Source organism: Empidonax traillii, unplaced genomic scaffold, assembly GCF_003031625.1.
Source record: "Empidonax traillii isolate 1590-97213 ecotype Southwest subspecies unplaced genomic scaffold, ASM303162v1 scaffold281:size1424471, whole genome shotgun sequence".
Classification (NCBI taxonomy): domain Eukaryota; kingdom Metazoa; phylum Chordata; class Aves; order Passeriformes; family Tyrannidae; genus Empidonax; species Empidonax traillii.
Genome location: NW_020955474.1, coordinates 821,850 through 847,958, shown reverse-complemented (window position 1 = coordinate 847,958; position 26,109 = coordinate 821,850). Strand labels below are relative to the sequence as shown.

At 39.2% G+C, this 26,109-nt stretch overlaps 1 protein-coding gene and 1 long non-coding RNA gene across 2 annotated transcripts in view; one reads left to right on the top strand and one right to left on the bottom strand.

The window, feature by feature from the left end:
* Window positions 1-26,109, top strand: part of SPIDR (scaffold protein involved in DNA repair) — a 199,020-nt gene that overhangs the window by 133,227 nt on the left and 39,684 nt on the right. The window lies entirely within an intron of this gene.
* Window positions 435-20,615, bottom strand: LOC114060602. The gene is made up of 3 exons (XR_003571921.1): window positions 20,562-20,615; window positions 14,966-15,061; window positions 435-815 (listed from the first exon to the last, which is right to left on the bottom strand). It is a non-coding gene; the product is annotated as an uncharacterized LOC114060602 (long non-coding RNA).

Below are 26,109 nucleotides of genomic sequence, written 5' to 3'. Positions count from 1 at the left end.
GTGGCATGCTCACTGGTCCTTCCTGAGCTTTAGAAATAATAGAATTCTCTCAATTCTTTCTACCTTGTAAGCCAATGTATAGTTTACAGCACTCATTGATCAATAAAATTTCTCCAGAAGGAACTGAGGAAGATTATTCCTTCCTAAAATGCAAGCTCTATCACTGGAAAGTAATTATCAACAGCCTTGTCCCCAGTATTTTTAAGAAGCTCCTTTAAATAGAAGAGTTATATTCAACTTAACTTGCATTATTTTTTAAAAAGATACATCTGGTTGTGTGAAGTCATTGCTATGTACTTAATTCGTTCTTGCTATAAATGCGAGAGGAAAAGTACTTTACCAGCCCCACATCAATATGAGGTTTTGAGGACAGTGTTGCTCCCTTTAGATTTTCTTCCAGAGGGCCATGTCCGATCAAAAGTCAAGGCAGCTGGCAGACCGTTATTCAAGCTGATTTTTAACATCAATTCTACCACAGTTCAAATGATAGTACTGTCTCTGTATTTTATTTTCAACTTTCAACCAAAAGTACATTTGCAATCGCTCAATTTGAGATGGTTAACCTGCCCGAGGCCCACACCCTTCACAGGAATGGGGTGAAAGAAAACAGAAATCTCAGATTGCACTTCTTATGTCACACATGAAATTAAAAAAAAAAAATGAGAGCCCATTGCTTCTGAGAACATGCTGTAACCAGGTATTCTCAGGTGCAATTGCTAAACTGGTCTCTTAGAAGTTCCTCAAATTTTATAGGTGTCCAAGCTCAGAAAACAGCTTGTTTGTTGTTGTTCACAGCTATCAGGCTGGTTTAGATCCTGAAAAAAAAAAAAAAGCCCACTTTCTCTTTTGCAAAGACGAGAACTAACACTTCTTTTACAGACTGAGGAATGGAAAGCACCTCAGACTGCTTTATCAGCTGCTCTTTCCATGGCTGATAAACATCCACATGAGACTTTCCTCCTCTATCAAAAATGTCTCTGTCTGTCACCTGATAGTGAGCAAAGGGCCCAACAGCCTCTGGCAGTCCTTTGAACCAACTGATGGCTTATTCTTCTGTAATTAAGAAGCCTTCTTTTTTTCTTTTTTAACTTCCTTCTGTAAAGCAAAACTTCCATGAAAGCAAGGTTTGTATATTAAGAGGCAAGATGAGTTAGGTTATGCATTGTTTCATAATAGAAATCAAGGTACATTAATAGTGAATTGATTAGTATTGTCAACAGGCTTTATTGTATATCTTCTCTTGTAGCACTTCATAATAACCTAGATGCTGTTGTCAAGGGAAGCATAAAAAGCATAATAAGCTGAAAAGAAGCATGAAATTAAATGTGGAGCAGGGGAAGTAATGCATTTGGTTCAAGGCATCCAGTTTCTAGTAAGAGACTGGCAAATTGTGGGAGAAACCTGTATTTTGATTGGAATGAAATGGATTCATTTAATAGGTTAAAACTAACACCTTAGAAGCATAGAAATTATGGTGCTGCCTGTAGTAATCTAACCTTTTCCTCATAAAAATACGTATATAGAATACGGACTTTTACTGATAAACAAATGGATATGTCTGAGGGGTTAAAGTCTGTTTAGCTGAACTATTCAGAGTATTTTCAAAAGGCGCTGAGAAATCATCGCAGAAACCAAGAAGTTCTCTGGTTTCTGCTGTACATAAATTGGCCCCACATTCCCTGTATTATTGTCAAATCATCTGCCTTTCCCTTGTTATTAACTACTCTTGCAAATGGACTTTTCATGCTGAAGGAGTTTCATGGGGGGAAAAAAAAAGTCAAACTAGAAGAAAATATGACTCGCTGTGACTGTCTGCCCATTTCCAGCATTCCTGGCATACTTTTTGCTGCCTTTTCCCTGTCTGATGAGAGAGATACTTTTGCTAATGACACAACACGTTTGTCTAAACCCAGTTATTTTGACTCTTTTTTAAAAAGTCCTGGCTTAGGAGGATCCCAGAGAGACTCCTGTCAACCTGAGGAGCTCACTGGCGCTGAGGTGTCTGACTCACTGCGTCGGCCTTGTACTTTGTGTTCCTGGGATAAAGCAGTGTATAATTTGGATTTTGCTCCTGCCAGTATCTGTTTGTTTTGAGCGGGCCACGTGAGTTTAGTAAAAAATAGAGCTGGTTAGTTTTGTGCCTTAAAGGACAGGGCTGGTTGTGTGGTAGTCAGTGTAACAAAAATAGTTGCATTTTTAGAACTATTAGGCAGTTAAACTGGTCAGAGCACTCGGAAGATTTGGGTGAAGAGGCTGGATAGAAAAGGGTGTTGTCAAGAACGAAAAGCTAAGCACTGCTGGCAGAAAACAATGCTAGCTGTAGCTGTGAATCCGCATTTTAAAATCTGTGTGTGACTAGACAAATTATCCATTCACTTCTCTTGGCATGTTTTGACCTATTTCCTACCTGAATATTAGCACTTCAGCCTACCATAACTTCCTATTCCAAGAATAAAAGACAGTACATTTACTTTGAAAGTTAGTGTGATCTGCATCTATGCGCTAGTCATTGATAGTTCTTTTGGTTTTGCTCTTTATTTTGTTTGCCATTTACCAGATCATAGAGGATTGGAAAGATCTGCCACCATGCAAGCAGGACCCTTGGGGAGCAAACTATTTACAAAGCTGAGGATTTGTTTGAGTGGCTGGAAGAAATAGAAATGAGGAAATCATATTTCTCTTTTTGAGCCGGCCCCCAGAAACATGATAGTCAGTTGCTGTAATTCATTGTGGTCTAGCAAGTTGTTGCAAGTTTCTGAGTAGCCTGTTCATACGTAATTCTGTGTAGAACAACTTTATTGGCAAGTGATAATCCTGTGAAACTAATTCATTTCAAAGTTGGATTTCCTTTTTTCCTCTCTTTTCCTTCATCCAATGGTCTTTGCTGTTTATCTTAATGCAGATCTAGTCAATGGGTTAACCTGTCTGGCAGCATGCATAGCTAAAAGTTGAGTGTCAGGTGCTGCAGCTAGCATTCCAAGTAGATGGATTAATATATTGAAAAGTCGTCCTTCCGGTATGGAAAACCTACTTTAAATTCTGTAAAGCATATTGAAATAACAACAACAAAAAAATTTTTGAGGTCTTCTTATTTGAAAAGAGCCCAGATTGGAAAGGACTGTCATGAAAGATCCATGTTCACAGATGCTAACATCTGTCAGAATGTTTTTTGTGGCTGACTTAAATCTGTTTACAGCATTCCATTTGTTTTTTGTGTTTTTTTTTTCAACAAAACATTTGAAATGGAATGGTCATAAATGCAAGTTTTTAAAAATTACATTATGTTTCTGGGATGCGATTTTTCAAGTGGAAAATAAACAGGAAATAAGTAACTGAAATGCAGTAGACAGTACTCCATAAACTGAAAGGTTTCTCTGATTTCCCCTTTTCAGATCCTTCTCTGTGAAGATATGTGCTCTTAATATTCTTGCAAAGTAGACTAATTGCTACTTGACAGACTTGTAATAGTTCTCCTAATAGCTGTGGTTCAAGGTCTAGTAACTAGTTTCTGCTTTGAAGTCTCTTTTTTTTTTTCCCCCATTTTTATTCACAGTAAAGACTCCCTGACACTTGGATTATTCCCTTTTGCCTCCACCCTGTTCTATTTGTAATTCTCAAACTGAAGCCACCAAAACAGAGAGTATGAACAAAAGACTGTTGGAAAAACAGCTTTTGTATCACACTGTCCATCTAAGACTTTAAACTGTATTATAAAGTTAACACTGTAGCTTCCCCATGTTGTTGCCTGGATGGCTATGAAAGTCTGTTTTCCTTGCTGCTGATGCTGCTGCAGACGGATAGATAGAACTTGGGCTTCTTCCAGTGCCACTGTAGTACAACAATTTGTTAATTTGACATTAACGTTTATTTTTCAGTGCTAAATATTTACATAATCTTATTCTGTCCAAGGGCAAGGTGAAAGCACTGTTATCTGATATATTCTGTACAAATAAAAAAAAAGGACCCCTCAACATTCACTGCCATTTTTCGGCCCTGCACTCTGAACAGGCAATTAAACAATTTACTGTTGTCCTAAAATATGTCAGGGCAGTGATAAAAACTGCTGATACAGAAAAAGAGGCTAATGCAGATGATAGCCAGTGTAGACCACAAGTGTGACAAAGATTCAGTCTCTTTATAAAGCAAATGGACAGGAACAGAAACCAACTGTCAGATGGCCAACACTGTGTGTGTGCAGGCTCCTGTATGCATCTAGCAAAAAGGAGACACGGGTTGTTTACATTTCCTCCATACTCAAGTGCTTAGAGTGGTCAGTAAAACACCCATGTGTTCACAGAAGACAGTCACACACACACACACCCCAAAGACTTTTTTTGGTCAAGAAGGAGGAGTAGCTCTACTAACTGATGTATTCCCCATGACAGAGAAATTGCAGAGATCTGTAAATAGCACAGAGAGACAGATACGTGGTGTAGAAGCATCATTATGTAGATTTGTGTGTTCCCCACCACTTACTTTGTAAATATGCTGTTTCACACCTCCCACACCTGATGATTGCGTGCAAGGCTTTAGAAAGCTTACTGAAATAACTAATTAAGATTATCTTCTCTGAGGAGTTTTGTTTTATTTGCATTGTTTGCTGTATCTTCATCCTTTGCATTTATTATTTTTTTAAATGAAGCTTTATTGCACCTGAACGCCTCATTTCCCACTGCTGTTTGCTTTATGGCTGTATCCACCCAATTAGTTGTTTTTGAGGCACTATGTAAATGGGGGGAGTGGGAAGACTGTTGTGGTTCCCCTGTATGTTATCCTCCAGTAGGACCAGTCTAGGGAGAAGAAAGTGAGCAATTTAAAAATGTAATTTTCCAACCCGAGAGCCACAATCAAGGTATGTTTGAACCAGTATGTTGTCTGGTTTAAGCCAGAAATAGCAATTTTCCAGCACCTATTATTTGTCAAGAATTATTCTAAGATGGCCTATGTAAAAGGTATGGAATCTTACCCTTGGTTTTGACCTTTCTTCCCCTTGAATTTTTGTATCTCTGAGAGTTATGTGATTGACAGAACTGAGAGCAGAAATTTTCCATAGGTGTTTTACACCCCTGCCTTTCACTGACTACACAACTTCAGTCCTGACCTAGAGATAGTCATGCTGAAGCTCTCCAAAACCTTTGTAAAAGTCAGATTGCGTCTCAGGAATTTGTTTTCCATCTACCATTGCACCAAAGGCAAGGACCATGAGCAGTGATGAATGTCATAAATGCCTGGTTGGACACATGGTGAGTTAACAGTTGGGAGAGAAATTTAACTACTCAAGTATTGGACGAATTTGTGTGCAACTTGGACAGGTAAACATTCTTTGTGTTCATAGCCTTAAGTATCTGCATAGATAGTGGATGTTCACAGAAACGTTAGCATAGATTTTATATAAAATACTCTTTTGGTAAGAAGGAGGTCTTATGTCCCAAAGAATCAGGAATACACAGTCCTGTGCAGCTTTAAAATTATGGGCGCACTCTACCAATTAAGACAAGACAGACTTTGAAAGGCATGGTGTTGCTGAAACATAGGCCTGCACATCTGTATTTTAAGCTTTTATACACTTTTTTTAAAACGCAGAAGATGAATATACAGCAAACAATGCAAATAAAATAAAGCTTCTCACAGGAGACAATCTTAGCTCTTTCAGTAAGCATTGTGGTTTAAAATTGGTATGAAACTTATAACAAGTTATCTTATGTTCATATGTCAGTCCTGACTGGTGGCAGTGCCTGCTAGTTTTGTTCCATTTCTCACAGCCAGAGGCAGTCAGCAGCATCACACTGGGCAGGGATCTGCTACAGGCTGCCCTGAGACCCTCAAATGCATTTTAGTTAATGCTTCAACCCTCTCTTTGGCTAAAGGGGACTTCAGAGGTTTTTCAAATGAGAAAAGTGGTGAGCAAAGGCCTGGGATGAACTTACTGTATATTACATTTCACAGTGTAAGGATTTGAGTGAATTAGCAGTTAAGAGAGATTTAGGGTTTTCTTGTAATTTTAGTCCTGCAGTGAGAAAAGAAAGGAACAATTCACCTCACCCATAAGTTCAAAATGGTTTTGTAACTCACTGAATTTAGATTCTCAGTTTGAAGTGTGTGTTTGAATGCAGTGTGAACTGCTTTGGATAACATGCTTTACAAATGCCTAAGGCTAGGCCTTAATACAAAGTATTTTTCAGAGATGTTTCACATTTGATAGGCTGAGAGTGCTGGGGCTGTTTCCCCAGAGCCTTCCAGGCTATACCTTAGAGCAGCCTTGCAGTACCTAAAGGGGGCCTCCAAGAGAACTGGAGAAGGACTTTTTACAAGGGCATGTAGTGATGGGACAAGCGGAAACGATCTTAAGTTGAAGGAGGGTAGGTTTTGATTAGGTATTAGGAAAAAAATCTTTACTATAGGAGTGGTGAGGCACTGGAGCAGGTTGCCCAGAGAGGTTGTGGACTCCCTATCCCTAGAAGTATTCAAGACTGGGCTGGATGGGGCTCTGAGTAACCTGGTCTAGTGGAAGGTGTTCCTGCCCATGGCAGGGGGTAAGAACTAGGTGATCTTTAAGGTCCCTTCCAACCTTAACCACTCTGTGGTTTTATTATTAAAGAGACCAAGAATGATGTCATGAAACTGTGGAGTATAATTTTTGGTCGTATTTGTGTTGTGGGCTCTGTTTCATTCAATATCACATGATAACAGAATTTTGTTATATGTTATTTCATTTTCTCCTGAACAGCATCATCAGTTTTACTCAGGAAGACGGCAATTATGAAAGTATGAAATTATTCCATATTTCTCAGTAATTCCCAACTGTTTAGACCAAGGGCAGCCACACGCTTAGGCGTGCCTGCCTGGCAGGTGGGATATGGTCTCTGCTACAACTAGGAAGTTGTAGTCCTGGTTCAGGACATGGCGCGGGAACGCCATCGGCAAGGAGGTGTTCCCTTTTTTTTCTGAGTGAGGGAACAGGGGATCTGCAAGGAATGCAACATTAGTGATGTAAGAGAGATTGCACTGGAGTCCCAGCTTCACAGAGGTGGGAAGTGTAGTTTGGGATCATGGAAGTAGAGTCCCAGGTGGGGGAATGTGTAGTAGGTTGTGGGAGGAGGAAGTAATGTGTAGAACTGAGGTTCTCATATGAGGATTATTAGAGTGGTCAAAAGGTATTAGAATACCATTTTGTGCAAATCACCTTTCTGTCTGCTCATTATTTTCTCTTGAGCCCACGTAGTTCCTGTGGATTTCCTCTCTGGGGCGGCAGCTTTCCCCACTATTGAATTCAAATATGGTCTAGTCATGACAACTACAGATGTTCTTGTCTTTGTCCTGTAACAATGGGATTATGCATTTTCCACTGCCTCTGAACAAATGCCAAAATTTGTAAATTCTGTTTGAAATGAGGAAAAATGTGCAAGGAAACGAATTTGCTTTGATCATGTCACATCTTCAGTATGGAGCTATATGTTAAATGACCGTATTAACATAACGTAAGTGGGAAGTGGGAGAGCATGTTAACAAAGACAATCAGTGCCTAATCTTTGTAAAAGGGTTTTTAGTGTCTTTATTTCTATTTAATTTAATGGTAAGTGGATATTTCCTTTCCAAGGCAGCTGAAAACTGCCAAAACTTTCTTGCTGCACTCTGGGCTGTTTAGTCATGATTAAAAATATCCGTGATAGGAGCTCATCTATACCTTGGTGCTTCTGTGTATCTGAGTCATCATTCATATTTGGACTGCCAGGGTTTGTAGGAGAATTGTAGCAATAACATCCTGAGAGAAGAGGTATTTGATGTGCATGCATCAACAGCCAGGAAAATCAGTGTCTCCCAAGCTGTTTACATTTCAGTAGTGCACGTGGGAAGGGACTCTACTAAGGTTGTGGATTTTTAAGAAATTAGTTGGAAATCCAGTTATATATACTGAGAAGGGGGAGAACTCAAAGCAAAAAGAGGCGTCACGTCTGGTTTTAGAGGTTGCAACCTTAGCAAATCAACAACCTGCAATCGGATAATTTTTTTTTAAATGCTTGCAAGGGCTGCATCGTGTTGGATAGCATCTGTATGCTAGATTTGGAAAACTCCTGCATAGACAAATAGGTTCTATTCTATGATTTGTTTGATCCCCGCTGAATACATGGAAACCAGATTTGGCATGCCTGGTTGCAGTTGCTGCTTGGGTAGTGCAAATCAGAGGGAATTAAAAAGTCATGCATCGAACAAAATCATGAGAAGGAAGAATCATGGTATTTGGGAATAAGATGCTTTTTTTTTTTTAAATGAATGTACTTTTGAGGGTTTCCAAACTTTTTCGGTGAAGAATCCCGAATTTCTGGTTCAACCTTGGGTATAACTTAATTTCCTTTATAAAAAATGAAAACTTAAAAAAAAAAAGGCTAGGTATAATTCTTACTTACCAGTTGGGAATTGTGATTAGCTTGACACAGTGGCCAGCATGCCTGGCCTCCCTGCAAAGACCTGAAGGGTTTGTGTATGCCTGAGGTCATCTGCTGAAATCCGTAGGAACAGACAGTGACAAGGTAACTGCTTTTACAATAAACCCTTCTATTTTAAAAGAGCAGATAAATAGTCTAGTAGTCAAAGAATAATGAAGATTTTTTGCGTGCACAGTGTGGATGAATAAAAATTGCTGCTTGTTGTAGCACTTCAGTATCCTGATGTTTTGGTCTGAATTGCAACCCTGAGGTGCATGCATCCTTTTTTACCATGGAGTAGAAATAGATGTTTTTTTTCCTTTTCCCTGTATGTACTGGGTAAATCCAAGTCTCCTTTTTTTTTCTGCATTTTGTTTTTACGTTTGGCATAATAAAATTATAAGTACTGTATTAAGTTTTGAGAGGGTGCAGAACTCCCAAGTATAAAGTGTCGTTTCTCTGCTCCGTATGTGTCAGTGCCTTCGTTTTTTATTATAACCTCATCTGTAACAGCAAAGCAAAGTAATATTACGGCAAAACACAGGATTGCGCTGTAAGAATCGGGCTGCATTCAGCATCAGTGCACACTGACGTTTTTACGCCCGTGGGTCAGTAACTTGGTTAATAGGTATTTCCTCCCTTTCTCCGAGCCATCACTAGAAGCCCAGGGCTCGGGTTAGTGGGAGGGTTTGCCCAGCGAGCCGAGCGTGGCAGCACGTGGTTTGCCTCTCCCCCTGCATCCCCCCATGCTCAGTGTGTCTCTGCACACGCTGTTCAGTAAACAAACTTTGGAGAACCAGAGCGAGCTGGTTCAGAGCAGCCAGTTCATTCACACAGACCTCTTGGAAAGCGGTGCCTTTGCGCAGCCCTGACGTACGGGCTGAGGGAAGTGGAGAAGTTAGTATTTATGTTTTCATTAATGCTTTTTATAGCTGTGAGCCAGCTGTAGCTAGTTAGCATTAGCCCAGGACATCTATTAGCGTGCAGTCCTCTTACGCAGGATAAAGGGCTTCTGATGGAAACAGAGTTGTTACTCATGGTACTCACGGCCGTGTGTTTACATGGAGGCTGTTTGTGCTGACATAGGATATATATTAGAACAGCATGCACCTTTTTAATGAACAGACTTTCCAGGATTCAAGAGGATTTTGTGTAAAAACTTTTTAGTGTAGCAAATGATGGGATTTCCATCTTTAAATGGCTTATTTCTTGTTTAAAAGCTGTTCTATTTAAATAATGCCCTGCAGCTATGCAGATACTAAAAGTATTTTCTGTTTAGATTTTAGGATATATTGGGAATAAGCTGTATTCCTTCAATTCTCAAACGAACTAGTTCGGACTGTTACATTTTTTGCTATGAATGATGTAAGCGGCTGGCAATAGCACAGGGTGAATTGGACCTAAGGGTTTGGCCTAGAGGAATTGATGGCTCAGCTGTCCTTCTCTGGTTTCTCCCAGTTCTTGCTTTTTTTTGTTTGTGTTTTTTTTTTTTTTTTTCACCTCTCCTTCTGGAAGCTAGTTAGTATAGCTAGTAGAAGGGTATTTAAAAATAAGTAACAAAAGCAACTGCAAAACAGGGAATGAGGAAGGCACAAGAAGTGTTGCTTTTAGAGCTCCAGTGTGACAAGCATCATGGTCTGTGGTATTTGCGTCAATATGACAATTTCCTTTCCTGGCCAGTCAGCATTCCCCAAACAATTCTGACAGCTCCATTCATCCAGGCAACCACAGAGGTGCCTAAAGAAAAAGCAGGAAATTTTGTCTATACTCTGCTTTGCAGGATTTCTATAGAGGGTGTGGAAAGAACTTATTGCTTTTTCACAGCTAATTTACTCATTTTAATAGTTAAAGCTTTGAAATGGAAAGTTTCAGCGCTGGCCTTCTCTCAAGGTGTCTTCTCCTGAGGAAGGTAGATTGAACTGAAGACCATTATCTCTGTTCCTCTTCTTCCTAGGTCTTTTGCTTGTACTTGCAGTGTGTTTTACAGACTAGAGAAGATTCCTGAGCCTTTGTGAAACGGTCTCAGTGTGAATTTCCATTCTCTTATCTTTGTCACAGTCCCACCAGTTGTCAGTGATGAACTCTTCAAGTCAAGGGGAATTCAAAAAGATCATTGTGAAAAGCTTAAGTTTGCCTCTTTAAGCCTAACCTCCTCATGAAAGCATTGATTACGTCAGCCATCATCATGTCAGAATTTTACCTTTATGGCTTACAAAAAGAAGCTTTATAATGCTATTCTTTTTCATCTGCACAACAGTATCTGTGTGTGAAACTGCTGAGTAGCCCCAGATGCCAATGTCAACTCACATGGCTGAACTATAGTCTTACCAAGACAAAAAGTCGGGTTATCTCCCAAAATTGAATCACTTCTAATCTTCTGTTCAGATAAATTTCCTCCACCCATCCATTTAGGTACACCGCCCTTAATGATCCACTTGAAAAGAATGTGACAAGCTCTTGAAAGCTCTGTGAGACTGTGGAAGCTCATGAATTATGCGTGTTCAGTGCCTACAGCCCTAACCTCCAAATACAAGTGGGAAAACTTACATCTGCAGTATCTAGACTTCCCTACAGATCCTGTTCTGTGATTTGGTTCTGTATTACCTTTACAAATGTGGTCAAGGCCCAGTTCACTCCAGTTTCAAAGTCAGCTGCTCTTTTGAGGACCAGAAGAATAATTTCTTAGGGGCAAAGTCAAGCTTTGATGTGCTTGCATTCTTCCTTTTAATGCAAACCAGCAAAATTGTGCTGGAATGTTTTGCACCATTTGGTAAATGTGCTGGAAACTCGTTTATTGTGATCTGAGGGAAAACATTTTTGCTCATATTTACTATTCTACTAAATGCTTCATAAGCGGATTTTTTTCTTATATACAAGGAAATGACCTATTCGGTGTCATCACTTGCCGGCCCTTGGGCTTGTTTTGAACTGACTGTTCTGCTATTCAGGGTCCTTGGTCATTTGTTCCTCATGCCCTTGTGACTGAAACAAAAACCTCTGTGCAAGAACTTAGCTGGAGGAATGTGGATAATTGGGAAAAGCAGTTTTGCCCAACCTAGTTTTCCCGCGAAGATGGCTGGGACAATCAGCACCGTGCTGCTTGGCTTTGGATACTGTGGTCATAGATCAGTGCATCGGGTACTGTGTTACAGGACCTTCTAGCCTAAAAAGCAACAACTTCTCCAAACATTTAGCAAAGGTGTTTTACTGTTTTCTCCAAGTTCATACTTCTGTACCATCTAACAACACAGCCAAATTTAACATAGGCACACCTTGACTGCCCAGTCCTTTCCCTGGAGTCAGTTGCTTATTGTCTTTAATTTTTCATTTTAATTTATAGCTAGCTTTCCCAACATTCAAAGAATAAATGTTTGAAGGGAAAGAGGCATTTTTAACCCTAGCAGGGCACCTGGTTGCACCTTGGATTTTGCCATTCCTCAAATGCTGTGATAGTCCAGGATAGTACATAATTATATCCTGAAACCAAATAAAATATATTTTACTAAATCTGGCAGGAGATTTTATAGTTATTTTTGGATTTTTTTTTCTGATTTCTTGAGGATGGTCTTTTCCTTGTATGTTCTGTCCATAGGATCCTAATGAGGCACATGATATGTGGGAGGCACGGATAAGAAAAAGATAAAGCTGTAATTTCTGTCATCAGGCAGTACTGGGTTGACAACTACTAATTTTATCTAATCTAGTCACTATATACCTCACTCCATATGCTGAGTAATTGCCAGAAAACTCCCTTCTCTTGGCCCCTTTGCAAAATAGCTTAATGCATCTTCTCTCTCTCTGTATATATCTGTATTATGTTAGTATATTTCAGATTTGAGAAATAATTGGTTTGCCAATTTGAAAAAAAGAAACTGTTCTCTTGAGGTTCAGATGTACAAATGGAATGGATGCTGAAGAAGAGGGAGCTTTAAGGAGATACTAGAATTGGAGACATTGTTGGTATATTTGGGAAATTCATTCCTACTCAGTACAACTCACTACAATAAAGATAAAAGCAGAAAAAATTAACACTGATTTCTGTAGATTATTTACGTGGTCTATTGTTCTTCACACACACATTTTTTTCATCCGTCTGTTAAAAATTGCTAAAGCACGTGAGCGCTAAGCAAACTGCTGCGTATCTCATGTGCCCAGTCTGATGGGGTATGAACCTGATTACGGTTTCTAGACATTTTGTGATAATTGGTACATGTACCTTATGGCAGAAGAGTGAAAAAAATTATTGTTCGTACAGTGCCATTTACTAACAAGAGATTTTCATTTCTGTTTTTATTTGGAAATGCTGAGTTAATATTCCAGATTAATCTGAATTGGTGGTCTCTGTTAAAATTAAAGTTGCAGTGTCTATAAATCAACTGTCACTTCAGCTGGAGCACTGAAAACTGTCAAGTGGAAACTGTCTGTATATACCAGTGACTGACAATATCTGAATTACACCCTTTTTTCCCCCTCAGTTATCAGTGACCTTTAACTACCAGTTTCCTCCACCAGTCAAGTCCCATTTTCTCAGTCACCCACATTTAAAATCTTAAAGCTCAGATGTTTTGTTCCCAGCAGTACTTCTGGTGTATGTGAGTGTGTTCTTGTAATTAGTCAAACTCACTTCATCCTGTTGTGAAGAAAATGTTGACTGACCAGGCTTTTCCAAATGGGGTAGGAGAAGAGAAGGTTAAGATTGGAGGAGTGTTCCCATACTGGGCACTTAAGGTCAGGGATGAATGTACAGAAAGGTGTTGAAATCTTTGGAGAAGCTGTAAGTAATAAGTGAAAGTGATGATCTTGTTGGGCAGCTTCCCATGGGAGTTGGCAGGATGGTGATGTGTGAGAGGTGTGTAGGGTTAATTCCTTATTGAGCAAGTGCTCAACTATGCTCCCAGTCCCCATCCCTTCTGGCTTGTGTGTGCTAAACTATTCAGTGGGAAAGTAGGAAAATAAAAAGGAAATCCAAAACAAGCCCTATTTATTATGGAATTATGACAGTTTTCATTTTCAACATATTGAGTTGCCCGGAAAATTCAGAACCTTCAACCCATACCCCCCACTCCCTTCCTCCACTGCCCCAGCAATGCAGAAAAATGCAGATGATCACAGTTTCCCTCTTTGCTGAGGCTTACCTGTGTGGAGAATTCATAGGGACATGAATGCATAATATCTGGGTTTACATTTAAACTGGTAATTTTCCATAGTAAATTTTTTTTTATTTTATGCCCATCTGAAGGAATTTTAGTCTAGCTAGGGATTAGTACCAGACGATTGTTCAGAGATAGCTTATCCAGTGTTTTTCCCCCTAAATGCTTCTTGACTCACCTTCCATCTTCTGCCCTTGGTCTAGGGACTAGGAGTTCTCTATTTATCTTCATAGCAGCAGCACTCAAACTAGATATGGCACAGTTCTTGACAACCCCTCCACTTCTGAGAGGCAGGAGAGAGGGAAGACCACCATAACGTGCTTATGGAGAAGGCAGGAATGCCAGTGCTGAAGGAGAGTGGAACAGCGAGGGGCTTTTTGGGTGGCGGAGGCCAGGGTGGCCATGGCCGTGGGGAAACGTGACCCCATGGGAGACTGCTGCTCTGGCAAGGCTGAGTATATGCACAGGCAGAGAGCAGGAGCCCAGAAAACATGTGGCTCCTGCTGTTGCTGAACCCCATCCTGCCAAGTCTCCATGGAAGCCTATAGTACGAGTTCAGTAGCTTCTGGCAGCCACTGGCTCTCTGCATTGCTCATTTGTCCTTTGGCTAGAGCTTGCAGAGCACAGCTCCATCAACAGCTTATCACATGCTCTGCTCTTCTGCCTGAAGCTCTCCACTAGCTCATGCCCTTTCTCCTTTCCCCTACTTTGTGTGCTGCTTACTGTGTGACCTGCTGTTTCAGAACACCCTACAGTTTGCATGGCTTCTTGCACTGTGTAAATGCATTCTTTTCCCAAAGAACTAAAAATCTATTCTTTTTAAGACTTGACAATTAAGGCGATTACAAAATAGCTAGAGGGAGAATGATTATTTCACTGGGACCATGCAATGTCTCGGCAAAGACTAGTTCAGCTCACAGTGAAGTGTGTTTGAAAGCATGAAAGTGTCTGTGAGCTGGAAGCAACCCCTGCCTGTAGGTAGGCTGATATTTTCCACTATGAAAAATTCTTGTGACCTTTTATTTGCAAAGCTGTTTCAACTCCATTGTTTGCTGTAGACGTTTGATGTTCAGAGGGGAATGCCCTCAAGGTGGGAAAATGCCTTGTTTTCTTTGGCAGCAGGTACAGCTGGCTCTACCATGGAAACAGTTGGGGTTGGTAAGAGAGAAGGGGAGGGAGATAAGAGGTAGACTTTCCTCCTCCAGCCTGAGAGGTTCATGCCACCCCAGGCAGGAAATATTTCAAGATGAGAGACACAGAGCTGAAGTAAAGCTGTTCCCAAACCATCCTCCCAATTAGGGAGTAGACAGACGACATTGTTCCAGCTACCTTTGTGGGGACATCACAGGATACTTTCCATATGCCTGAAGCAGCAGCCTGGGTGGCACTTACCTGTAATCTTGCCCAAGGCAGACATCTTTCCTCTTTCTTACCCAGCAGTGGGACTCAAATGCCCCCTGATTCAAACAGTCTGCTTGAGCTTTGGACCTGCTAATACAAATAGACATTGTTTAACCATATGTTGAGAAGCATAGGTGCAAATACTACAAAGAGTTGTAATACCAGATTTCTGCATTATATATATATATATATATATATATATATATATATATATATATATATATATATATATTTATATATATATATTCACTAAAAACTGAATGTGTCATCTGTTGATTTCGGAGTACTCAACCTTACCACCTTCGGATTCTAAACAGGAAGGTTTAGTAAGTTTTATCTATATTTGCCTTGTAAGTTAAAAAACTCCAACGCCACAAAAACTTGAATTAGAATATGTGGGGGATTTTAGATATATATATATATATATATATTTGTGGTACTTATAAACTGTGTGTTTACTCTCTCTAGATGCATGTTTTCTCCCAGAGTAACACAGCCTATTGCAGTTTTGATTTTTTGGATCAGGCTGTTCTTTCCATTTTCTGCTGTTTTATCAGCCATGAATTTCTGTTTCCACAGCACAGACTTGAGATCTCTATACTAGTTTGCAGTCAGTATACTATTTATCACTGGACTTTAAAGTCTTACCTTTTCTCTCTCTCCCCAGTTCAGTGTTATACAATAGAAAGAGATGAATATTGCTAAATAGTTACTATTTGTTTGCAGAATTGATGTGCCATGTAAAGCAAATAATTACACATACAAATAGTACTGGTACTCACATCTATTTCTCTTGCATACGCACGTAAGGGATTTACACACTTGTAAGGTCATGTTCTGCTTACATAAATGATCTTATCTTCTTGCACCCTGTATCATAGGGTATTCCAAACGTTGCAGGGAACACAAAAAATGTCAGTAGTATACAAATAACTTTTGGCATATGGGATACAATATAGACCACTTGCAGAGCATGTGGAATAGGGTATGACAGTGATTAGTATTTTATTAAGGAATTTGTATTTCTTTTGATTGTTTCGTGTTTAAAGCAGTTTGTTCATTCAGGGTGAATAAAAGTTTTCTCTGAACAATTGAAGTGAGCTGGGCTAGGGAGTTGTTTCTCTGAAAGGAGCTGAGAAATTTTAAAAAAACCCCAAAAAGTAGCATTGGAAGAGGAAAGAGAGTCAAGGGATGTTTTTTTAAGTTAAAACTGCAACACTGCAGGAGTCACTGATACTCCACCAAAGGTGAGAATGGAGAGTAGGCTTGGGACCAGCATTTCCTATTTGCCCTGTATGGAGAAAGTGGAGAGAACACTCTAGTTCAAGGATTTGATACAGGAAAATAAATCCCAGAATGTGTTTATCTGGGGGGAGTGGGAAAGGGAGGAGAGGAAGGAGATGTGGGGAAAGAAGAGGAGGAGATGAACATTCATCCTATTTATTGTGGTTGGAAAGGTGTGCCTGGGACTGGGTTAAGTGGTAATTGAGTAACAATTTATTAATCAGATAATCATTAATTCTAACCAGATAATGAGGGAGGGTAGGAGAAACCGTGTATTTAAACAAAAGTGGGTTTAGTTGAGAGCAACTATCTGTTACTCAAAGGGACTGGAGGGAGGGCTCTACTGGACATTGCCGTTTTCCTTTGTCAAGGAATCTTTCAAACTCTAATTGAACTGTCTTTTGTGGTGGATTGAGCTAAGATTAAGCTTTTCTGATGGTATTTAAAACTGTCTGGTAAATATTTTAAACAGGTTGAGAAAAATTTGCCATGACCTTGTTGCTAGACTATTACATTGGCTTTTTAAAAGAGAGGTTAGGTAAGAAACTGAGGAAAGATGTTTCTATATGAAGACTTGAAGTCATGACTCATTTAATGCTTTAAATAAATATGGAATTTTTAATGAGCATACATTTATTTAGGTCCAGATTATCATTTACGAGTTGCTTGACATTCCAAAAACCGGGAAACAAAAGACTCCTTATACATAATTTTAAAAGGTGTGGCAATCAGGTAGGATTATCTCTTTTACCATGTCATAATATCTTGGTGTTTTGTTAGGGCATTTTACCCTTTTATTGTTTCCTAGAAGAAATATAGTAAGGCAGGTACAAATAAGCTTTTAATTTTTTAAAAAATACCTCTTTTGACTATAGATAGGTATATTAGGCAACAGTTAATTTAGTAATGAAATCTTCAATAAACTGAAGTGGAACGCAACATTTTATCCCAAATCAGTAAGAAGTGGCAATTACTATACCAAATTTTTTTAACAAATATGATTACTGTTTGAAGTCATGTGACTAGTAATACCGGCTAATAAATACTCCCAGTCTTCCTGATAAACAACCAGCCAGTAAATTAGTGAACAGTCAAATAAGTATAATACTTGAGGCTTTTTGAGAAGGATCAGTCATTTAGCTTAGCTTGGTACCCAGGAAAAAGTAGTTTATTTTCCTCCTATCGATCCTGTTTTTCAATTATTTTGTGCTCTCCTCAAAGGCCAAGATGTATGACATCTTTTTGCATAGCTGTGGTGACACATGGTACTGTGAAACTAATTCTGCCGTGTATTTGTTGTCTTTTCCTTTGGGAAGTTAAATCTTTGGCATATTGTTCCACTGGACATCCAAGAAGCAAAATTTGCTTTGTTGTTGCTGAGTTTTCCTTTTCTGTGTGACACCATTATGGTGGTACCACAAAGGGAAGCATTCTGGATGTTTGCATGACATATCTTTTAATAAATATGATTACTGTTTGAAGTCACATAACTAATAATAGCAGCTAATATTTCAGGAACATTTCAGGAAAACATACGCCCTAGGTTTTTCTATACTGATGGTGCCCTAGAGTATATTTGAGCTTGGGGAGTTTATATGAAATTGCATCAAATATTGGAAGTATTAATAAAACCCTGGCCTTGCCACAATCGTGATAAAATTTTGAAAAGCCACCTCATCTTTGCAGGCTAGGAGCTGCCAGGTTGCTCTCAGAGATTTGCCCTATTATTGCAAACTCTTTACACTTCAGTCTGGGGAAGTAGTGAGGGATCAGGAGAGGAACTGCCCTTTTTAAGGAGCCAGAGAAGATCAGCTTTGGAAATTATTGGCTGCTGGGGAAAGCAGCCTACTCTCTGTTGTACCCATATGCCTTACATTCAGGAACTATACCTTCTATACTGTTTGTATAGAATAGATCTGTTTCATGGGGGTCTTACCCTACAGTTGTTGAAGTCAGGAGGTATAAATGGTGTGTATTTAACCCTGGAATAATATTGTGTAAGCCATAGTTTAGTGATAATGCAATCCATCTGCATGCCCAGGAAAGCAGGACATGGCATTCAGTCTGTCTTAGCTCAGGAGCCACTTGGCATGCATAATTTTGTAGATACAAGGAAGAGGAGGCAACAATTTTCTGTATTTTCAGTAGTTAAAAGTCGCATAAGGTTTAAAGTGCAGCACGGGTGGTGTGCATGCCTTTGAATTTTCTTAAGAGAAAGTTTGTATCTTGCTTGTTGAGAGGAAGAGAGCTCTGATATCCCAGGTCCACATCAGTCCAGCCAACATGTTCCTGCTTGTAAAGTTCTGCTCTCTGTACACACTGATCAAAACTCATATGACACACTTTCTTGGGTGTTCCTGTAGATTTCTCAAGCTTCACTTAGACAAATGAGTTGTAGTGCTGAGGGCTAAAGCCCAGAGAAATTGTGCATAGTGTCCACTCAAGTCTCAGACCCTTCTGCAGGATGACTTCTTTCCTCAGGGTGAATACACTGTGTTTCATATTAATTTTTAATTCTGAAATCTTCTGCAAGCAGAACATATTTCATATTTAGAAAGAAAATATTCAGATGGACTTCATCTTTCCAAGAGTTCTTTGGAGAAAGAACATTTAAAACATTGTCTCATAAACTGAATTGCAACAAACAGCTCTCAAAGGCTACTGGAGTTCAGTGAGAGGTTTGGGAAGTGACCAGTAGTTATGTATTACATCAGGTGGTGTAATAAGTATCATTACCTTGTAAGTATTTTCACTGCCTCTGTAATGCTAAGTCTAGGTGCAAGTGTACATAATTACTATTATTTCCATATGATGGACTGGCCTATTTTGTGTGCATATTCACGTAGGATAATGCTGTCCCTCTCTGAAAATAAACATACTGTGAATTTGTGAATGGTGGAGGGAGGATAAGTCTCTCCATAGTAAAAGCCCCGAGTGCCTGTCAGAAAGAAACATAGATACCTCATTTGCCCTGCTGAATTTTTGATGGTTAAAGACCACCGTTAGCATTCTGTGCAGGAGTTGATTTTGTTTTTATTTTGCCTGATACCTTTGTGAAAGGAAATATTTAATAATTTTTTCCCATAAATGTTTACCCGTAGCTCTCCCAAATTAAGAATGTCTCACTCTACAGGAATGTGAACTAAAAACCAAATAAAGCTTGTAGGCTTCACAACACGGTCATTCGTGCCAATGCTCTGGCCTGTGCTTAGAGATGACCCAGAGTCTGACAATTTATATCCATTTAGTTCTTTAAAAACAGCAAACATGATTTCTTTTCCCCCCCACCTCCTTCCCAAATCAGCAAGAAAAATGTGCTGGTTTTGTCGCTTCATCCTTAAAGAGTTAGTATTTTACTCATTATGAAAAAAAAGTTAACCGTCTGTGATTCTTGCAAGTACGAAGTGATGAACTAAAGGAAACAGTGTTTGCAGCAGTCTCATTCAGAAGATCAGGCTCAGTCTGAGAAAAAGAAATGCTAAAGTGAGTAAGTTAATTTGAGCATAATAGCTGTTCACTCTAGTATATTTTGACAGTTGCAGATGTCACTAAAGGATTTTTAAACAATTTTTAAAATAAAATTTATAAATAAGATAGAAATACACAGAAGATACATGAGAAGACGTGAGTCAGAAGTATCGTGGGTTGTAGTTGGACACACGTTGAAATTTGAGTTTGAAACCCTGACCTTCACTTTTGAAGACTGTTTTAAATATTTGGTGTTAGTAAACTGATTCTGCTGGGGAAATTAAGTTGTGTGTTTGTGTGTTTTTGTAGTATATAGCTGTAAATGCACATTGGCAAACTGAAAAGACTAAATGGACTTTAAAATATGCAAAAAAGTAAACTTTTTTGTGGGGCTTTAAACATGTTTTCCATTAGACTGGCTTTCAGTGATTTTGAAGGTTTTCTGCTGTTCCTTTGGTTACATTTTTCAATTGGCTTGTCTCTTCCACAGTTATAAAAATAAAATATGATATTGTTTTTAATGTTATATACACTATCATTTATGTAAATACTTTGAGTAAAAATTATTTTTACAAGTGTAATTCTTACAAGTTGGGGGGATTCAGACCAATATTTCCATCAAAACCAATCCAAAGGACAACTACTTGGGGCAGGAGGGTAGTGATGGACCTTCAACTGGTGATAGAAAGCCCGTTTGTTTTTATGCTTCATCTTGGGCGTGACCAAAGCTGTGATCTTTCATTGGGGAAGTAAGTCTGTGCTATCCTATTCTCTTTCTTTCTGAGGTGGCTTGAAATTATTCTGACTCCACATTCATCTCTCCAAATCTCCTCACCCCAGTGAGCTCCCTTGTCACCACAACATGCCAGCATGCCCATTCATGTGAGCTGGAACAGCGGTGTGTGATGCCAAGTCAGCAAACTGATGCAAAAGAAAAATAGAATCACAGAATCACAGAACAGTTTGGGTTGAAGGGACCTTTAAAGGCCATCTAGTCCATGCCCCGGCCATGGGAAGGGACATATTCAACTACATAAGGTGTCTTGGGGCCCTGTGCTACCTGACCTTGAATGTTTCCAGGGATAGGGCATTTAGTGCCTATGTGGGCAACCTGTTCCATTGTTTCACTACCCTCATTGTATAAAAAAGTTTTTTCCCTACATCTGGTCTGAATCTACCCTCTTTTAGTTTAAAACCATTGCCCCTTGTCCTATCACAACAAGATCTGTTAAAAAGTTTGTCCTCATCTTTCTTATAAGCCTCCTTTAAATACTGAAAAGCCACGATAAGGTCTTCCCAGAGCCTTCTCTTTTCCAGACTGAACAACCCCAACTCTCTCTGATTGTCTTCGTATGAGAGGTGCTTCAGCCCTCTGGTCATTTTTGTGGCCCTCCTTTGGACCAGCTCCAACAGGTCCATGTCTTTCCTGTCCTGAGAACTCCAGAGCTGAATGTAGTACATAACTTTATTTTTGTGCGTGAGGTGTGTTTATTAAATTCAGATCAGCTCCCTAATCTGATTTCTTGTGCTGCCTCAACCTGTTTTGCCATCACAGTTGTAAGAGAGGACAGGGGACAGCTTAAGACTGGGGAATCATTGGTGTATGACAGATGGACCTTCATCTGGTTCCTCTACTCCCTGACATGAAACTGGTTTTTAGTTTGTGGATGATAAACGTGTGGAATTTTTATTTTGTGGATGCTAACCCCTTGTTGATACTGCCTGGCAAATAGTAATTTCAAGTCTGAAAGTTCAATATGAATATGAATATATATATATATATATTTCTGCATGGATGTGTATATGCATCTACTTTTGCATAAGGAAAAATGTTTACTTTAAAATTTTGCTGGTTTTGTAGAGCATGAAAAATAAGGAAATTTTTGATTTTACAGAAAAATCCTTTAGTGGACCTAATTTCAAGTCCCAGAAAATAAAAAATGATCTTGAAATCTACAGAGCACTCAAATGCATGCCATGAGAAGCTGGACATTTTCCTAGCTGAATCTGGTCATTAAAAAGTTTAGTTTGTGGGGAAGTGTAGGTGGAGATGTTAATATTTCTTTCATTAGTCAACTAGAAATTTGAAAACAATGTAAAAAGTTTCCTGTGTCCTGAGATTGCCTGTGTTAAATTTCAGTCCAGAACCTCTTTTAGTATCACAAATCTTATACAAAGCAATTTGATCATGGAAGGCCATTTTGTCTGTTTCTAGGCAGCCCAAGTATTCTGACCCTCAGCATTGCAAAGTCTGATTTCTGTTTTCTTTGAGTGGTTTCACTTAAATTAATACAGACTTATGTCATGAGACATAGTAGATGTTGTTATTTCTTTTCACATGGCATTCTTCTTTGTTTTACCCACATACTGCAAACTACCCTCATCACAGATCATTGTAATTTGATTTGATTATACAGAGGTGTTGGAAAGGACTTGGAAAGACAAAGAAAAAGCATTCATTGCCTTCTCCTGGAAGGGTTATTTTTCAGGAAAACTTCTGACTAAAATCTGTTGAAGTGCAAAACTTGTGTGGAAGTTCTTACTGTACATTAAAATGCTGCTGTAATGCTGAAAGATAATATTCATGCTTTCTATGAGCATCACTTCGTGAGCAGCTGTGATAAGATTCTGAGCCATTTTTGTACCATGTCTAAATACCTGGTACTTTGTTTCTGCCCGGCGTAGGCCTTAGATAAGTTATTTTGAAAATACTGATAATTTGTTTTCCGATATAATGTTAGTCAAATCAAACTGCAGGCAAGAAAACTGGAAAGTATTTAAAATCCAGAGGATCCATTCTCCCCTTACTTGGTTTCACCCACTGTGATACTGAAGTCATGCAACGCATTCTGCAGCTGCAAATACCCAAAGTTTGAGCCACTTCACAACTCCTAATGCAGTGGTCAGGGTTAGGCAATCTTTTCTGGCAGCTTTAATAAACTGAGTCAGTAGAAGAAGAAGATCGTTGTCGTAATTATCATAATTTAACAGTTATAGCAGCAGTTTCCATTTCTGTGTTTCTAAACCTGAATAAATAACACCTTGTAACTGCTATTAAGTAGAAGAATTGTCTCTGTTCTTTAGGCGCTCAAGAAATACAGGTGGGTAAAAGGCTTTTCCCAAGCCTCTGTCCTTCCAGGCCAGCATCAGCACCCTCCATCTAGGTGTTGAAGTAGTTGTTTGGAAGCGATGAGCTGTTCCTATGACCTCATTTTGGAAAAACTGCAGACAGTGTTTCTATCTGGCACCTGGTGGCTGCTTGCTTTCTTACCAAGGTTTATAAGCACTGACGCTCCAGAAGATGGCCGGAGTTACCAAGACAAATGGGCATTGACGCTGTAAGATTTCTGTTCTGTTGCTGACTCGTGCGTGTAAAACAGAAAGACCTTCTGTTCACTTTCAAGTTCTTTTCCTATCCTGCTCACCACATTCTTTTGTCAACTGGTCTGTATTAGCTAGAAAAAAGTGTTGCCCGCTAAGGAACTATAACTGACTTGCACAAAAGATTCTTGCCACTTCATCAGTTGGATGTTGTTCGTATAGCTGTGTTTATAAAGTCGGTTTGTCCCAGCTCCTACCACTTAATAACAGTGTAATAATAATGCAAAATTATAATACAAAATATACAAATGTATTTTTATATATAAATGTATTTATATATATATGTGCTTTTATATATACAAATATATATTTTATGATATAAATATACAAACTCTACTCTGTTTATAAGGGTTTTAATGCATTAACATGCCAGCTGTAGGATTAAAACTAATGTCCACTGTGTAAAATAAAAAAATGAGGAATACTGGGAATCTTCCGTTGATACCTCATTGAAATTTGAGGTCAACAGGTATACAAAAACCAGTATATTCAGTAGTGAAAAGCATATGTAGTATAGCAGACTGGGGAGAGAGGGGAAATGAATGGGGAAAGACAGTTATGAATTCAAACAACTGTAGGATGAAATTAAATGTTTTTTTAGTGTTTCATCCCAAATGAGATGATATCACGTTTGTTTGCCCTACAAGAACATAAATTTTTGTGTGAGCTGCAGATAAATAACTTTTTGGTCAAGAAAGGAATGTTTGTGGTGAGTTAGACTTCCATACAAATTGAAAAAAATTCAAAATCTAGTTCTGTGTATGGAACATTTTTGTCATATTTTGTGGGACTGCCATTAAAAGAACCTATTTAGATAACTGTCTTAAAAGCTGAAATATAGTTCCTCCCTGTTGCAGTTTCGAAATTAAAATCAGTGATAATAATACATCCAAATGGGGTTAGTTACAGGTTGAAGTTACCTTTTCTCCAAGAAAATTCTCATGACAGTTTGTTCCCTTTTTCATTGGAAATGCATGTAAACCACTTTTGGAAGCCATAGGTGCAGTTGCACTGTAAAATCCAGATCAGATCCTGCAGTTGCTGTTGGGAGTCAGCACTGCTTCATGCTTAGCAGAGTCCAGGTAAGGCGAGGCAATGGAGGAGTTTGGAATAAGCCTCTTTTTCTTAGCAAGGTTCAGGATCATCACTGGGCTTCTCCACCGACTTGCCTCAAATACTCAGTGGCATTCAGACAAGCTGCTGTTCCCACACCCAGCCCAGTACCTTTGTTTCAGGTTCATACAAAGGCAACAGGCTGTTCTCAAGTTGCCTTGTTCAGGATCAGGGCCTGAACCCCACCCTGGTAGCCCCTCAGGAGAACAGCTGTAGTCATGTTGGCACCAGGAATGGCCACAGCAGTCTCAGCCTCTTGGTTTTTCTGTAGAAGACCCAGGCTTTTTTGTTTTCTTTCTAAATTTGATCAATCCCTACACAGTGAGATGAGGGAGAGAATTAGAAGAGTAGAAGTGAGAAAACTCATGGTTTGAGATAAAAAACAGTCTAACAGGTAAAGCAAAAGCTTTACTCAAGCAAAACAAAACAAGGAATTCATTCACTGCTTCCCATGGGCAGTCAGGCGTTCATCCATCCCCATGAAATTCAGGCTCTGCATCGTGGATGATGGTGTCTTGGGAAGACAAATGCTATCATTCTGAATGTTCTCCCCTCTTTCTCCTTCTTAGCTTGATGCCATATGGTCTGGAATACCCCTTGAGTCACTTGGGGTCAGCTGTACCAGCTGTGTTCCTTCCCAGCTCCTTGTGCACCCCCAAGCTCCTCACTGGTGAGGCTCAGTGAGAAGCAGAAAAGGCCTCGACACTGTGCAAACCCTGCTCAGCAGGAACTAGAACATCCCTGTGGTATCAGCACTGTTTCCAGCACAAACCCAAACCACACACCCATACTAACTAATCTGAAGATAGCAAACTCAACCCCAGCAAAACCAGTACATGTGTTCAAATGTATTTCTGCAGTTGCTGTGAGAAAAGGAGGGGGGGGAAGACATCCATATATTGCATTTCTGTTTCTTACCCTTCAGTATTGCTTCTGCTCACAAGCATTCGTGGGTAATTATTCTTCGGTGTGCTGAATAAATATGTTTTGTCAAAACAAAGCCTTGAAAATTAATGAATAGTTACTGCATTAGAGGTTTGAAAAATATTTCTAGGAAAAATGGTTGGGAATTTTTCAAAGAAATAATTTTCTGTCAGATCAACTTGTAAAATAATGAAAACTTATGAAAAGCTTGGTACAAGCAAATGCAAAGTTGTGAAATTGCTGAAATGCTGTGTTTTGAAGCAATGCCATTTTCCTACTCCAAAACCACTTGTTTAGAAATTCCATTTTGGTAAGATTTTTTTAACTTAGTTTTTTTTTAAATTGTTAAAGCAAAATACTTTAATCCAAGTGGGATTCACTTACTGTGTTTTCATTTGTTGTGTTTCTGTCTTGTTGATATTTTCACACTCCTTGCAGCAGGGGACTTTAGGAAACATGTTTTATAAGTGGGTGATCAGAAAGCACATCTATTAAAAATGTAGGCATTTCATCTCCTATTCTTGAGAATATTGTTTGTCAGTTTTGTTTTAGCATATTTCCATATTTAAATTTTGGGTACTTCTATGTTTCACCTTAGGAGTACCTGAGTTACATAGTGTCACAGTGATTCAAAATCACAGTTTTCTGACATTACTTGGCAGTGGAGATAACACCATGGACAGCGTGTTCCATGACAACAAGCAATGCATGAAATTGTGGCCTACGTTTGTGTAAAATTTCATCATTTTCATATGCTAGTGGTTCTCCACATCCTATATCACATGTCCAGAAGAAAGGAAGCACCTTAAAGCAAGCTTCAGACCTCCCTCTGATGGTTCCTGAATGCTTTTTTCTGGGGATGAGGGTGAAGCCAGGCTGGAAGAGCAGCCTTAGGAGCCTGACTTGACATGCTTCTACACAAAGAGATCCTACTCAAGTGGAGAACCTGAAAGGGAAAAATGCAA